This window comes from Schistocerca americana, chromosome X (assembly GCF_021461395.2).
Source record: "Schistocerca americana isolate TAMUIC-IGC-003095 chromosome X, iqSchAmer2.1, whole genome shotgun sequence".
Taxonomy (NCBI): domain Eukaryota; kingdom Metazoa; phylum Arthropoda; class Insecta; order Orthoptera; family Acrididae; genus Schistocerca; species Schistocerca americana.
The window spans coordinates 518,169,456-518,187,488 of record NC_060130.1 but is presented as its reverse complement, the minus strand read 5'-3'; the positions used below and the strand labels follow the sequence as shown (position 1 = coordinate 518,187,488).

Here is an 18,033-nt window from a genome sequence, read left to right as displayed (position 1 = left end):
GTGCTTTATATTCATATGTCATGTTGCGTGACGCGATCGTGTACAACGTACCTGATGTCAAACTCAGAGAACAAATTTTGAAACAGTCCGATCCATCAATTCAGCAGGTAGTGAAGATACTAGATCAGTACGATTCAAGTGCCTTGTCGGCTCATAAATTTGAGCGTCCAGCTATTTGTCGGGTTGCGTCCCCAGTTGCGATTGGCCCATTCGGCGGCGGCAGCAGCTAGCCACGTTGAGTAAACAACCTTCCACACCGCGTAAACAGTTCGCTAAACAGGCTTGCCCTCAGCGTTATTCAAAGCACAAACGACAAGTCTGCAACCTCCCGACAGGCTCAGTGTTACTCTTGTGGTAGGAAAGGACATGTAAATCCGTATGTCTGCAATGGAACAAACATAATTCGGCCCACTCACAAAAATCTCGTCACAAGGCCCATGTCATTAATACAGTATATTTAAAGTCTGCAATGAGCATTAGCAAAATTCGCAAGCGTTCAGTCTAATCAGTGATACGACAGTCAAACTTTTTGTTCTTTTACTTATTTGTGGGAAACGGGTGATATTTCAGTTGGACACAGGTGCCTCTGTCACACTGCTCAATCGTCACACACATGAACTGTTAAGCTCCCCACGCCTGTACATGTACATCACATCAACAGATTTTCGTCCCATTCGGGTAATTCTTTCGTTATGCGTCTTTTTTTGTCTTCGACTGTAGTTCCTTCTGCTATAGCGAAAATGGCGTTGTTGTGTCTTAAAATGTCTCCTATGAGTTTGTCTCCTCATATTTAGTTGCGCTTCTAGAGTCCTGGTATCTTCTTTTCTTCTGCAACCTGTTCATTGGTAAAAGTCTCTCCGGCTGACTTCGACATCCTTCTGTAGCATCAAGTAATCTCTAGGCCTTCATTCTAGGTCTTCATTCTTGTTTTACTTTAGTCCACGTTCCATACCCATTAAGGCCACACACTAGTCAAACACTCTCATGTCCCGCTTCCTATTTCTTGCTGGTCCGTAAGTTCCTTCTCGAATGAAACGCAGTTTTGACCTGCAGTATTCCGCTCATAACCTCTTTCGATGTATCATATCTTGTGATCTCGCAAAAAAAAGTTATGTTCTTTTAACTCCTCTCTTCAAATCCTTTCCATAGTGCTATATACCTTCTCAGATCGTCTTTCGTCTCCGTATAATCTTTTTCCTCACAATCTTCTTCAATGACTGTGTCACGATCACTCAACACACAGTTTCGTCTGCGTTACGACTTAGCGGATGTTGTTCTTCCGCTTTCCCTATATGCTGTATAAATCTTCGATACGATGCCTCTTGAAATACCAAACATTTCTGCTGTCTTGTTTACAGAAGGACACACCATACGAGCACCAACAATTTGCCCACCTTCAACTTCACGTAGCTGCGACAAACGGCACACACGACCACACAGAACACTGTTCTAACCACGACTGACACTTGCAACGATTTGTGGCCACTGCACAGTTGCCTTTAATGAACAACTCCAATAGTGCATCCTGCAGGCTTGGCTAGCATCTTCATTTATGTTCAAGCACGCATTTCTCGCAGTGACTGCTAATTTTTGTCTTACCCCCGTATGAGCGTAGTGACGGCCGAAGCAGTCCACAAAGGGCAGCTTAGTATCACTGACGAAGACTCTTGCTCCGCTACCACTGAAGACAACCCAGGGGAGAATGCTACTACTGAACTGCAAATATCCAGCCTGACTGAGAAATAACTGGCGAGTGACAGCCATTCTATGTCAATTTCGGATGCTTTCAAACCTGCAGGGAAGAAAAAGAGACCAACTGACCCACGGTAAAAAAAACTGTATTAACACTGGGGATCATTCAGCAATTAACCAACCCTCATATAGAGGGTCACTAGCTAAACGCTAGATTATTCTGGAGGAAATGGAGAATATGCTGCAAGATGATGAAACTGAACTTTCAGAGACGTTGATCCTCTCCGCGATCCTTGTGAAGGAGGAGGCCAGGATTCCTGCGTCGACTACGGACGACTGAACAAAATCACGAAGAGGAGCTGAGTGGGCAAAGACTGCCTCCATAGCTCCTGACGACCTACGAGCTTTTAATATTTTGCAATTTGGACTGTGTAACACCCCAGTCACCTTCGAACTTATGATGTACGGCGTGTTTCGACACTAACACGTTCACACCGACGCCAAGGATCATGTTTCTCGACGTGTGGCGGCGCACATATGCATGTTGTTGTTCATCTCTATACTGCAGTGCCTGTGTTGCTAAGAAGAACGATCCAATGTTCCCTCGTGCATGCATGCACTGAAGGAACAAGCAACTGCGGCGAATACAGCCTCGCGAAATGTATCTTCAGGTGCGAATACAAACAACCATCATCTGTATAATGGAATGAAGACAATGAAAATTTGTGCCAGACAGGGACTCGAACCCAGATTTCCTGCTTTACGCAAGCGGTCGCCTTAACCACTGCGGCTATCCATGAACGACTCCAAGACCCAAACTTCCGTATGTCGTTGCTCTGCGCCACAATCTATACTCGTACACACATTATGTAATTCCCGTACAGGGGACGACATTTTAATTGAAAGTCATCGTTTGGTACCGGCAAGTAAGTACGATACGGCATCGTTCTTCTTAACAACACAGTCACTTCAATCTTGTGGCACCTAGTTAATGGAAGAAACACTGCTGAAAACCACAGAAGCCTTGAACGACGATGGACTGACGAAGGGATAAATGGCTCTGAGCACTATGGGACTCAACTGCTGAGGTCATTAGTCCCCTAGAACTTAGAACTAGTTAAACCTAACTAACCTAAGGACATCACAAACATCCATGCCCGAGGCAGGATTCGAACCTGCGACCGTAGCGGTCTTGCGGTTCCAGACTGCAGCGCCTTTAACCGCACGGCCACTTCGGCCGGCTGACGAAGGGATAATTTCAATACTAACTGGAGCATTGTATAAGAGGAGCTATGGAGCAGAAAGTGTTATTCATGCCAGGTCATCTACAGCCACTTATCCTCAAGTTTTTCCACGACATTCCAAAAGTCAGTCACCCTCACCATTCAACTAGGCATGCTAACCATTAAATCGACTCTTCACTCATATTCTGTACACAATAGTGAAACAATCATCATGAAGCGTCATTAGAAATCAACCCCCTCCAGACAGAATAAAAAACTGACTTGCACAGTTGAATGCACGTATTAAACCCTCTCACTGTTCATCATCATGATCACCGTCGTCATTATTATTCATTGTGTATAAGTTTTCGTAATTACTTATGGTTTTTGTTTTCTGCAGTCCAAAGACTTCCGGATGCATTTGAGTAGTAATAAGCTCAACCCGATACATCGGTGCTGGAGATGCAGTTGTTTCATTACTTCCAATTTCCTCTATAATGCCTGCACTGGTCGTCTAGCGGAACACACAGCTGAGTTTCCAGCGTCTGCACCACCACTCGTCAAGCTACAGATACGTTGATCCTGTGTAATACTGTTTGCACTACTAATAATTTAACTACTAGTGGACCAAAACATGTAAATATAGCTACAGAACCAAGTAGTGATTGTCAAGTAATAGAAATCGAGAATGTTAAATGTAGTGCTGAAGTGCAGTTTACTCAGACGGAGTGTGACGATCTATGTAACATGATGGAATACATCGATGATTAGATGACAAAGTATGAACCATCTCGCCATATTCCAGACATCCGCTTCTTTAGGATCAAGATGTCCATCAAAACATATGGAGATGCCATACTGAAGTTAAGATCTGGAGACTCTTGCATTTATTTACATCACTCAAGTGTTGTGAACTAGTGTGATCTGTACAGCGTATTATAGATTGCAACAGACTGGCTCAGTCACTGGCAACCATGCATCGGGGTATTGTTTGACGATTTTGTGAACTTTCTGTTGAACACATGTATGTGAATGAGCCGGAACATTGTGTAAATTCATGTATCCATCCAGTACCGAAATCTGCTACTACTATTGCCATTAGTATCCATACCAGCAGAATTTACAGATGGGACGATTTGGGAATACTGCAGTGGGTTTGATGTTGGAAAAATGAATGATTGTACCTTAACAATAGTGATCTATTTTCTGCAATTTATAAAAATAGGAGAAAATCTTTCTTACAAAATTGTTTTATTTGTCGCACCATCCTGTCATTTAAAAGTTTATGAACATTCACAGCGATTGTATCTCAGCCACGAAGGTAACTGAAAAGGTTTACATTACCGTCCGCCTCAAGCTAGCTAAACCAAAATGACTGCACATTGTTAGGATTTTAAGTAAAACACATATAATACACTGAAAAATTATTTTCTTTGTACAACCCTCATAGTGTAGTTTGTCCATCTCCTCAGCCAAATGGTAAGCATGCCAAGGATTCTTCCTTGGAAGGTCAGAGCCGTCGGTGGTGGACTCAGCCTCGCGATGTCAAGTGAGGAGTTAATTCATCAAGAGGTAGTGGCTAAAAGGTAGAAATGTCGACAACAGGCAGGAGTGTAGTGTGCTGACGCCATGCCCCTCTATACCGCATCCGATGATGGACAGAGGATGACACCGACACGGCGGTCGATCGACTATCGCTTGGCCTTCAGGACCTGATCGCGTTTTTTTTTTGTTTTTTCGTTTTTATTTAGTGTAATTTAATAGGTGACGGGCTCTCGGTTTGAGGTCGTGCATTCAAATCAGAATGCTTGTAACTATGTCCATACTTAGAAATACGTGCTTTCCACTAAAACACAGGAGGCAACACGTGAAAACTGTGTGAATTATCACATAGTAACGGTATCAGTTTTTAGAAAACATAATTAATATTCAGGACGATTGGGGTCAGTAGATTTGTTGAAAACACTAACATCTTGCAGTCACTATTTCCTTTTAGCACTGAGTTAATGGATGAGTTCAGCGTGTTGACAAATACTTCATACTTCAGAACTTACAGAATACATTCGTTCCCATCACTTCACAAGTGATACTACTGACTCTGCTTTTATCAGTTTTGGAGCTAGTATCATAATCTCATTCATTTTCTACAGTACCTGTGGCATGGCAAATATGGGAACGAGAAACGGACTGTATAGTACCCAAACGCGGAGATATAAGTTTTCTTTAAAGTCGCATTCACTACAGTCAATTATGCTTATTAATACTAGCTGGAAAGGTGGTTTTCCCCGTCGCACAAGCAATCTCTAACATGTCAAAACGTGCAGCAATACCACTCCCCTCCTCAATGCAGTCATAATGGAAGTATTGTTATCGTTGATAGAATGTAGCTGTATATACACATGCAACTCATTGGTGTTTTTTCGTGCGGGTGAGGTGAAACCGTCCAACGACCCGAAGTGAAAATAACTAACTCAACATACAGATAAACAGCACTGATAGTACACGCATTAGCGATGGAATGATATCAGACCAGGAGGACTACCAAGTGTTTGTTTTTAAAACGCTTTGATATAGTGACATGAAAGTGACAATATCCCCGAGTGAATAGATTCGTCGATGTTCAAATGTGTGTGAAATCTTATGGGACTTAACTGCTAAGGTCACCAGTCCCTAAGCTTACACACTACTTAACCTAAATTATCCAAAGGACAAACACACACACACACACACACACACACACACACACACACACACACACACACACATGCCCGAGGGAGGACTCTAACCTCCGCCGCGACCAGCCGTACAGTCCATGACTGCAGCGCCCAAGACCGCTCGGCTAATACCGCGCGGCTCGTCGATGTGATATATCAAGCAACTTGCTGCCATTTCGTTGAAATATAAATATGAAAATTGTGTTTTTCTTTTTCAAAAATACTTATTCCCCAGAAATCACATAAATCTCAGATATAATGGCTTTAAGATGATACATTCGGGAATACTACTTTTTACTGAGGACAGTATTTTCAGTTTCGAGTCTGCTTTCACTAGAAACTTTTATGCAACTTTTCTCGGCGTGTATACGGTGTAATTACAAATATTTTGGATTAACCTTCAAACAAATTAAATCTTCTACAACTATGGTTATAATGCATTGTGAACGAAATTGCACTAAAAAAATTAAGGCGAAACCACAGACGTATCTGACTTTTTGCAATTTCTTGACATTTTTGCAGATTTTTCACAGCTTCGTATCTCAGTAGCTGTTCTGAATTTCCCAACATCTTATATATGAAACTTGCAGGAAATTTAATGCACTTTAAAACTGATAATGGCATATTTTTGTCTAAATGGCACTGGAAGCTCGTTACTGAAGAAAAACTGTACAAAGTGCCATTTCTTAGCGGTTTCTTTTCAAGATGTCGGATAACACACACGGGGAAGGTGGTCTGAAACTTGGGTTTTTCGTGAGTGGGGTAACACAGACATCATACCCGAAAATCAAAATTACTCCACCTTTCACAATCCAAAATGCTTTGCCTACTTGGTTACTGGTTGTGTCAGCATCATTATCCGTCACATGGCTCGTGCTGTTGGTTCTCGACTAAACCTTACATCTACTAGATGTCGACAATTCCGCTACTGATGACAGTTTTCTTCGTCTTGAAATGTGGAGTGCAAGTACGGCATTGACCACTACACTCGTGGAAAACACCGTTCTTTCCCGTCATATGTATTTGCAGCATTTTTGATGGCTATGATTTGTCTTGTAAAGAAGTGTGTTTCACTCTCAAATGTATTTGATACATGTCTAAATGTGCAAGTTCGCGTGTTTGATAAATCTTTGGTGGCTGGTTATGTTACTGTCAGTGAAATAACCACCAACCATTCCCCACACCCAAAATTTTGTGGTAAATTTTAAGAGCACAGTACCCGTAACTTACTTTTTTGCTCCAGAGGCTGTTCACAAGTGTTCACTGCCAGGACGACGAATGTACATTTCTTGATTTTTCAACTATCCATCATTTTAACTCGGGCAATGTGCTGTGTTGCAAAAGTTGTGGCGACTCAACTTTGTGAATTAACTAAGGGCAGAACAACAGAGGCCTGTAAAGTGCACCTCAAGTCAGCATAGGTAGGCACTGTTGTGAGGAAGCAGTCGAGACATCTGACCGAACAGAGCAGCGTGTTGACAGTCAGCACCGTCCAGACGGTGGGTATCGCCGGAGGCAGGGGCCCAACTTTGTGGCAACTAGCAACGAGGTCGACGCAGTCCAGGACGGACAGCAGCTGACACATCGCAGCAGCACCTGCCAGTGTCCGAGGCTTGGAGCCTGACCTTAGCAACAGCAGCAACGCACGACAGGGTCACTGCAGTCCAGGAGGGACAGTGGCAGACACATTGCAACGTGCAGCTCAAAGCAGCCAGTGCAACTCGCCCCAGCACTATGCAGCACTGAGCTACATTAAGAGTTAGAATAACTTGTGTAGATTAATTGGTCTGATCGAAATGGCTCGTACTAGTGATGAAAGCTGATTGGGAAGTTGTAGAATAAGTGCTAGGGATGCTTTGGGTGTTATACGAAAATCTTTTGACGCTAACAAGAGGAGATAGAGGGAATTTATTGAAAATGATAGATTCTTCATTTGAGCTAGTGAATCTGGAGGAATATGATATTTTATTAAAATTTGTAAAAGTGAAAATCACTTGAGACGTGAGGTTAAGGTTGCAAGTAAAGGAAAGAACAGGTACTTGGGATGAAGTGAAATTTGTCCTCTAAGGGAACTACTTTAGCAAGAGAAAAATCGACTGCTACACTTTTAAGACGTTCCGAGTGAGGCAAGGGAAACCAACTGCAAAACGAGCGAATAGGACTGATGACATACGAAGGAACTTTAGAGAAACTGTAGACAGAGTGACTAGCTGGTGAAGTCTAAAGGGGGCAGTCGAGTTAGTTTACTCCTTGGGCAGAGAAGAGTGCAACCACGGAGGTTTGCATGGAGTGTGGTAATATATTCCATATACCAGGTGACAGCTTGTCATATACACCCGTGGTAAAGCACTAAATTCCGATAGTGCCAGAACATCCAAGGTAGGAAGTGAATGATAGACCGAAACGGATTCCAGAAGCGCAAAAGGACATTTTAAAAGAGCAAACAGAGCAAATACTGAAAGGCAGAATAATTCTCGACAGCAAGAGATCTTGTAACGCATCGTTATTGTTGATTTCGAAAAAAGATAGACGCCAGTGGCACAAAGAAGTGGAGAGTAGTTGTGGACTACAACAAATTTAACGATATTACTGTAGGCAATGCATTTCCACTACCATATATCTCCATTATTTCGGACCAACTAGGACAAGAAAACTACTTCAACACTTTATTGGCAAGCAGATACCACCAAATATTGACGGACAAGAAGGATAGAAAACAACTGTGTTCTGTTCGAATTATCAGCATACGAGTATAAGATAGTGCCAATGGGACTGAAAGGATCTCCAGGATGTTTCCAGCTGCTAATGAACACAGTATTGGCAGGTCTGCAAGGAGTTAAATGTTTTGTTTATCTGTATCATATCGCGTGTTATGGCAAAAAAAAAACAAAAAAAAAACTGCACGAGCATAATCAGAAGCTCTGTGAAATTTTTGACAGGTTTCGAGTGCATAATTTTGAAAGCTGCAACCAGAAAAGTGGGAGTTATCAAGGAAAGAAGTGCTCTTGTTAGACCATTGTATTACGGACAAGGGACATAGTGAAAGTGAAGGTAAAGTTCTTCCCTCAGCCAAGAACAATAAAAGAATTAAAAGCGTTTCTAGACTTATTCGCGTACTACCAGAAATTTATTGCTAAATTTACCAAAACTGTGAGGCCATTTACGAGCTATTAAACAAAAGAGTATATATAAATCGGACAAACAACAAAACAAGGTACGCGAGGAACAGGAGCAATTGATTAGTCCAACACACTAGTGCTTCAGTATCCAAACTGAGAAGCCATTCGTTATGAAGACTGTTGCGAGTAATGCCACTTTGGAGGCAGCTTTGTTGCAAGGCAAGAAAATTGGCAAAGACCTGCCCATTGCAAATGCATTCAAATCATTGAACATGGCGGAATAAAACTATAGTAACAAATAGAAAGAATTTTTCACTATAGCATATACAATGAAGCACTTCCGACCATACATGTATGGATGAAGGTTTACAGTCGTAACAGACCGCGAGCTGTTAATACCGACTTTTAGTGTGAAAGATAGAGAGATCGAAACTCCTGAAGTGGAGACTGAAGCTTGAAGAGTATGATGACTATGAGAATCTATAAACCAGGCAGGTTATACTGAACTGCGGATGCTCTTAGTAGAATATGGCCCACAGAACAGGTACAAAGACGAGAAAGAATTGGTTTGCAAAAATAGTAATGCAAAGAGAGGAGAACTCTGTAGTGGAAGCAACTGGGGAAAGGAATCCCATGAGTGTGTGACAAGCACAAGTAACGCCATAGGTACGAAGGGAAACATAACGAAGAAAAATTAGTCCCGAAGGAAAGCAGACTATATTAACAGAGTTCCGTGATACTCCACTAGGAGAACACAAAGGTATGCGTAGGAGTATCGAGATAACAGCCAGTCATATAAGCAGTAGAGCTGAATGAAGTTTCATGTTGAGGACTATGAACGGAAGTGGCCGTCGTGTCAGAGGAATAAGTATACACAAGAAAAAACAAGAATGCCTTTAGAAATCACTGACACACCTGAGACAGTGTTTAGGCAGTGTTCAATGGGCACAGGTGGTCCACCAAATGTACAAAGTACAGGTAAGAGATAACTTAACTTTTCAGGATGATTTAAATAAATTTAAAAGTTCCGATAGAAAGACACAGTAGCTGAAGCGTGGAACATATAGTACGAAAAGCAAACATACCAGGAATACTGCAACGGGAAGCAAAGCAGTAAGTTACGATTATGAATCATATGTGAATAAGATCAAGAATGCAGGAAGCACACAGAATAGTGCGGGAGATGACAGTGAAGAATAAGAGAACAATTAATCAACAATATGATACTAAACAGAACCCACAGGAATTTAAGATCGATGGCAAAGAGTTGCTCTTCGATGAGTTAATATGACGAGGCAGAACTAAAAATCTAGATTCACAGTGGCTGATAATATTATTATTATTATTATTATTATTATTATTATTATTATTATTATTATTATTTAGGGCGGAGGGTGCTTAACACCAAGGTCATCGGCGCCCTTGCATTAATGTTATACCGAAGATTAACAATCTATGGAAGAACATCAATAAACTGGAAAACTACGTTTGAGCGCACCACAGGAAACGTAAAACAACCCCAAGAAAGTGAGACACAGCGGGATAACTAAATAAAATCATGAATAAAATATCTGTAGAGATGCTGTTAAAAAGGGACAAATAACCGTGGTTGGATGACGACTTAGAAATAATACGTGACCCAGCCACTCTGACACACTAAGATCTCACACCCAGTATTTTGGGAAGAATTCCGGACACACCACAAATTTTAAGACTCGAACAACACTCCCCTCGTTATCAGTTAAAACAGAGGGAAGATCCTGTGGTAGACCCAGTTCGACCCTCAGGTCGTCATAGAAAACACATTCAGTTAAAAGATGTACTGACAGCTGTGTCCCGCATCTCTGACATACTGGGGGCTCCTCCCGACGTAAGAGGAAGCCATGTGTCAATGGACGATGTCCCACTCTAAGCCGAGTAAGGGCTACTTCTTCACACCAGCGCGAGCGGAAGGAGGTGATCTATGGTCGCGCTGAAGTCTTGGTGGAACATAGTTTATTATTCCTGACTTCCAGCCACTGGGACTCCCACCAACATATGGCCTTCCTGGCCACAAATGAAGCGACGGCCCTCAGAGGGACTGAACAGCGGGCAGGAGGAGGTAGGGAGAAAGCCTCCTTAGCAGCAGCAGCAGCAGCAGCAAGTTCGTTTCCCTGGATGCCTATGTGTCCTGGAAACCCAGCAAAAAATGATTTCCTTGTTTTGCCTTTGCAAGAGGAGGAGAGCGTCCTGCACTTGTTGCACCATCCGATCTACTGGGTATATCTAACAGCCAGAAGGGCACTTTGGGGATCGGAGCAGATGATAAATTTTTTGTCCCAACGCCGTCTCATCTGCTCCATTGCCCTCAGGATAGCAAACAGTTCCACGTAATAAACTGAAAACTGCTCTGGGAACCCTATCCTGAGTGCAATGTCGGGGAACACGACAGAACAACCGAAAACATCTCCCTGCCATCCGTGTAGACGGTAATAAAATCTGGGTGGCTCCGTAAAATTTCATTACATTTAATTTTAAAAACATTGTCTGTGGTACAATGCTTCTTGTAAGCAATCAGTTCTAAAAGCAACTGGGCCTTGGTAGTAGCCATGGGGAGACCCTACTCCACTCCTGGCTCTCCATTGCACGGATCCCAAATGGCCGTGTTGCTTGTGGTCGATGATCGAACAGCCGTTCCAGCGGCGGCTGAACAACGTAACTGGATGCTGGCGATGTAGGAACGGACCATGACCTATATGCTTGGTGTATCATGAGAAGACGACGTCAAATAGACAGCGGAGGCTCACCAGCCTCCGCACACAACCTAACAACAGGGCTCGTGCGATAGGCCCCTGTCGACAGCCTAATACCCTCGTGATGAACTACACCCAGCATTTTAAGGTATGAAGGGCGTGCTGACCCATAAATCTGGCATCCGTATTCAAGCCGGAGCCACACAAAAGCCTTATGAAGTTGGAGCAGACGCGCTCTGTCGGCTCCCCAAGACCTATGACTGACACATTTAAGGATGTTTAATGCCTTGACACATAAATTGAGGAAGGAGGATGGGGAATATACAAAGACAGCACATGAGACGCTGGAACTGCTCCTCAAAACTCACTTTCCTCAATATGTTCTGCCAGACAACACAAACCAGAATGTAATCCCGGAGAGAAAATGGTTCTCAGGCACTCGAAGAGAGGACTGGGAATCGGCCAAGGAGTGTGTGAAGTTTAATAAAATCCAATGGGCGCTGGGAACATTCCAACCGTTCAAGTCACCTGGCCCAGATGGAATTTTTCCAGCTCTCCTGCAACAGGCAGGAGAAAAGCTCATAGGAGTCCTATGCAGGCTATTCAGGGTTAGCTTAGCAGTAGGAATCATTCCCAATGCTTGGAGGGCACTGAAAGTTGTCTTCATTCCAAAGCCATGGAGAACTGATCATACCAAGGCTAAGGATATGAGACCAATCAGTCTGTCATCCTTAATTCTCAAAACATTGGAAAAACTCGTTAATGTATATGTTTGGGAGAGGAGGCTAAATATGGCCCCTCTACATTCAAACCAACAGACGTATCAACCAGCTAAACCATGTGAGACAGCTCTCCACCAACTCGTTGGGAAGGTGGAGAAAGCACTTCACTTCCAAGAAATAGCCCTCTGCATCTTCCTGAATATCGGGGGGCTTTCAGTAACTAGACCTTCAATTCCATGGTAAAGGCAGCAGAGGTGCATGACCTGGGGACCACTATATGCAGGTGGACCACGGCCATACTTAGTGGAAGGAAAGTAGAGGCTACCATGATGAATGAAAAGATGGTAATTAACACCACTAGAGGCTGCCCACCAGTAGTAGTTTTGTCCCCTCTATTGTGGAATCTAGTAGTGAATGAACCCATTGAGGAATTAAATTCCAGACAATGATTCTGCCAACCATATGCAGATGACCTTGTCATAGTAATACTTGGAAAATTTACTGATACAGTTAGTAATATGGCACAAGGAGGTTTGGAAAGGGGCAAAATTGGTGCATTAAACAGGATCTGAGGGTTAATCCTAAGAAGACTGAAATTACAATGAAATGAATACCGCTAGCTGCATACAGGCGTTGATATAAGTCAACGGGGACAGTTGAAAATGTGTGCCCTGACCGGGACTTTAACCTGGGATCTCCTGCTTACATGGCAGACACTCTATCCATCTGAGCCACCGAGGACTGCAATCACACTATTCTCTGTGTCCTTGGTGGCTCAGATGGATAGAGTGTCTGCCATGTAAGCAGGAGATCCCAGGTTCGAGTCCCAGTCAGGGCACACATTTTCAACTGTCCCCGTTGACTTATATCAACGCCTGTATGCAGCTAGCGGTATTCATTTCATTGTAATTTCATTCTAACAAGCTGCATGGTCACCGATGGTATCTGTTCTTTTGGACATTTTCATATACCTAAGAAGCCTATTGTGGTGCCATTTACGAAGAGACATATTCAACACTCAAGCTGGAATCTAAAGCTCTTCGATGAAACTCTATCTATGAAGGGGATAATGAAATATCTAGGGGAAACCTTAGATGAGAAGCTAACGTGGACCCCTCACATTAACAGTAATCTGCTCCAAGGCAAAAAGTACTCTAGTGAGTACTGGAAGGGCTTGTGGCAAAAACTGGGGCCTAAGCCCCAGGAGTATGCACTGGCTATACACCACAGTGGTCAGACCTACGATTTCCTACAGGACCGTAGTGTGGTGGAAGAAGGTAGAACAGTGTGTTGCAGCTAAGGAGCTTGCTAAGGTGTAGAGACTGGCCTGCTGAGACATAACTGGCAGAATTAGCAGTACACCAATTGTTGGAATGGAAGCCATGCAGGACATGCCTCCACTACACCTTTAGGTCAAGATGGAGGCAGCAGCTGGGGCGCACAGACTGTCTCACATTCGGATATCCAGAATCACACACTAACATAGTGAGTGAGGTAAATACAGGAATGGCTGGGGAAATGCCTGCTGATTATATAACAACTCCCAACTGCTGCGACAAGCTTTACAATATATTAATTAGAAGCAGGGAGCAGTGGGAAAAAACAGTTCAACACGTTATGGGGGACATCGTTTGGTTCACTGATGGGTTGAAAATAGACCAAGGCATTGGGGCAGGGGTGTAAGGGGTTCAGCCAAGACTGGAAGGCATAATCTCTCTAAGAAAACTGGCGTCTGTATTCCAAGCTGAAATTACTGCTATCAGCGCATGTGTGGAGGAGAATATGCGTAGGTGTTACAAGGATCATAGCATCTACAACAATTCAGACAGCCAGGCAGCCCTGAAATCATTGGCAGCTCCTGCAACAAGATCTCCGCTTACTCTCCCAACTTATTCTGCCCGCATTTGCATGCGCCATTCGAAAGTTTGCAAGATTCGAACCTGTAAGGCATCGATTGAATCTGTGCATAGCTGTCCTCCTGTGCCCGACTGCAAAACGACACTCATTGTTCCACCAAGGGACAGGTCGCCTCCTAGGCACTTCCACAGACTTTGGGATGGATGCATCAGTGGCATGGTGAATCATAGCTGTAATGTGATCCACCCAGTCCTGGACGCCGTCACACTGCTTGAAAACAGATAACTGCCTGTAAAGCATCCAGTTAGCCTTCTTGAATTACCATCTTGGTGGCTTTCTGTCAAGATCTGCTCCATCAGGCAGATGGATCCAGATAGGGAAATGGTCACTACCATCATCCACTGCCCACTGAGCAGTGTCCTCAAGAGCAGGCTAGCAGAAGGAGAGGCCTATGGCGGTAGACGATCCTGTAGCAGTGCTAAAATGTGTTAGCAGGATGAGATCTGTTGTGTGCAGTAGATCCTCAAGTGCCCAACCCTTGGGACAAGTAGTGTAAGAACCCCATAGTGCAGTGTGTGCATTGAAATCCCCCAAAAGGAGAAAGGTGTCAGGAAGTTCATCTAGAAGATGAGTGGGGACCCCGCTGTCAAAAGGCTCATGAGGTGGTAGGTACAAAGAGCGCACACAGGTGAAGTCCACATGGGACACTATTTGAACAGCAACAGTTTGTAGTGTTGTTGTAGAAGGAACAGTTGAGGTGCGAAGAGTGTCCTTTACAAACACTGCAACCTCATCTTTTGCCCTATCACCAGTAAGGTCGTCTTTTCTGTAAATGTGATAGCCTCCATGTACAGGCGTCTGTCCTGTACAAGGAGTCTCAATTCCTCCAGATGAGTCCTGTATCCATTGATATTCCATTGGAGTATGGGAGCCATTTCATTTTGTTTACCCTTGTCTTTGCGCCGAGGTGGTGAGGCGCTTGGAGAGCGAGGCGGAGTGGTGGGGCTGAGTGGGTCTGGTGATGAAGCATCAAAATTCATGATGTCCTCATCAGTCAGACATTCCAGAATGACGTCTGATGGCACCCAGGTCAGCTTTTGTCCTGAATGTTGAGTTCCTTTCCCTGTTCCCTCTCCCAGCAAGGATGAGGGGGAAAGGGGGGGGGGGGGGGCAGCGAGAGCCATCTTTCTTTGAAGAAAGTTGGCGTTGAGATGAGAGGCACTCTGCTTTTGGGGTGCCTTTGGGCTGCACACTGCGGAAGAATTATTGGTTTCTTCCATTGTTGCTGCCTGGACTGCGGTGTGTTCCACTTGGCTTTGGCACATACAGGTGCAAATACAGGTGCTAGTGGTAGATAACGGTAAACTGGGCGTCATCCGAGTGAAGCGTCGACCTTAATGACAGGTTTCTGCACCAAGGAAGCATAAGAAGTGGCAAAGACAGGGGGTTTCATTGCCTGATAGACCTTTTTGGCGTCTGCGTAAGGGATCCATTTGGTCACTTTGATTTCCTGAATTTTGCGCTCCTCTGCAAAAACAGGGCAGGCTTGGCTCCTGACTGGGTGGCTCCCAGAGCAGTTAATGCAGACTGCTGGAGATTGACAGTCAGTCCCAGCTTCATGGGCTGTCTTTCCACTCTTCCACCAAGTCGCTCTGCCTCTGCAGCTCAGCATTGTATGGCCAAAATGCCTGCACTTGAAGCATCACATAGGGTTAGGTACATAGGGCCGAACCCTAGGTCGGAGGAAACCTGCCATGATGTGTTCAGGTAGTGTTGGAGAATTGGTCACAATAAAAGTGGCAGTCTTCCCACTCTCTCCAGTGTTCTTATGTGTCCTTTGTTCCACATCTATGATCCCCTGTGGTGCCCAATCTAGTCTGAGTTCAGTAACGTCTATGTCCATAACATCACGGCAGGTTATCACACCTTTGCTGGAGTTAAGGAAGTTATGCAACTCAACAATGATGATGTACTCACCCAATTTCTGTGACTTCTTAAGGAGTTCCAACTGCTTTGCCCAGTTAGTCTCGACAAGCAAGGAAGCCTTTTTTCAAACGTCCCCTCCTTCCTCTTGATCACTACAAAGACACTGTGATTCATGACTCCTTGAGCCCAGTTACTGACAACAAGTTGATTATCAGGAGGACTAGCCCCCTCATTCTTTTTGATGAATTGGTGTGAGAACTCCCAAGCAGTACACCCTTCCCACTGGGAGGAGAAGAAGAAGAATTCAAAGGTTCCATATTGGTCCCACAAGCAGGGAAATAAGGGTCCACTCAGACAGATCTCTGCGTACCTGAGTAAGTCTTATACAATTGAGGTGTGGCAGGTTCCCCAGAGGTTGCCCGTTAATGACTGTTCCACTATATAAGTTTATACCATCCTCGCGATCCAGGCAGTGAAGCCAAGAGACAGACAACGTTCTGCCGTCACACTGCACGATGGTCACTGAAGCATGCCCAGAGCTTAGGGGGCAGGGGACTGGTGGCACTTCCAATCCCCAGCTCAGGAACCCCGGGGTCGCCAAGCCCGTACTCAGCAAACAAATGCAGAGCCCCTGAGGACTTCATAGTGGCGAGGAGCCTTATGAAGTAGTAAGGGTTTGTACTCAGAATGTAATAATAAAGATTAAATGAAACATAGGTGCATGCAAAAATACTGAAACACGACTTAATTTCAGGTATGGCACATGCATGAAGAATGTTTCAATACTACTACTACTACTCGTGGTGGTGGTGGTGGTGGTGGTGGTGGTGGTGGTGGTAGTAGTAGTAGTAGTAGTAGTAGGAGCAGCAGCAGCAACAGCAGTAGGAGGAGGGCTATATTATGATAATTTAGTGGAAATTGAGGTGTACTGTATTAATCGAAGAATTGCAACATGTGTAAATTTAGATGCTATAACAGATTGATTTCAGAATGTTGAAAGGTATGGAAAATTAGCAGTGCAGAGAAAGAACTGAAGGTGGGATTGAGTGTCACCTGTTAGACTAACAATTAACATGACAGAGAGAGGAAGTCACAAGGCTACAGAAATTAGTGTAGTGGCTAACAATGCACAAGAGAGGTGTCCAACTTTGTTGGGTAGGTAAGTAGAATATTATTTGGAATGTTAGATGAAGTTGATCCTATGTATTATAAGAAAAGCACAGACTATGGAAAGAAACTCAGAAGGCCTCTTAAGCTTAACTAAGGAACAAGTGGCAGTAACAATAGCGACACTGTCTATAGTCAATAGGGCAGCAAGACCAATAACGAAAAATGAAAACATCTTAAAATCAGGAATGGAAAGACTGGAAAGGTTCTTTAAGTCATACGTTAAGGAAACAGACATGAGATTTAAAAGGGTAGCAACATTTGTAACAATATGCAAACAGGTGTTGCAAATGTGTGATGTATTTAGGGCAATAGAAGCAGAATATGAACAAATGATAAATGTGATTGTTAATGCACCTAAGGGCGTATTGTAGTCACACATAATAAACACCATTCAAATTTTAAAATTTCTCAGTTTAATAAGAGGTGAATAAATGACGTGAAGTTTCCTGTTCCTCTAGCCTAATCATCAGCATACCTTTTGTTAAAGTTCATTGCTGTAGGTGTATTGCTAGCCAGAAGCACATTAGATTAAGCAATAACTGCTGCTTTAGTTGACAATATGTTTAATTTGTATAAAATATTTCCATTACGAAGAGAGATTCCTTAGTCAAGGGGAAAGTACATATCCACGCAGCCTGAGAGTGACTTTTTGTTAACTGATGAAGTGAACAGACAGTATGCAAAGCTGTCAGCTGAACAACTAAATTATAAGGAATTAAGTAAGAACAGGTGGCTGTGCAGGCAAACATCTGCACTACTCTCAACATTTGATCATGGATAGTGTGAAGCAAAACCGCTTCAGCCAGTCAATAAAATTTCTAACTACATTTGTTTGGATGGCCATCTTCCGCAGCAGCTCTTAAAATCTGTTGTTATTG

The 18,033-nt window shown here is 43.6% G+C and overlaps 1 protein-coding gene across 2 annotated transcripts in view; it reads right to left on the bottom strand.

Moving 5' to 3' along the window:
- Positions 1-18,033, bottom strand: part of LOC124555516 (kelch-like protein 5) — a 318,356-nt gene that overhangs the window by 198,143 nt on the left and 102,180 nt on the right. The window lies entirely within an intron of this gene.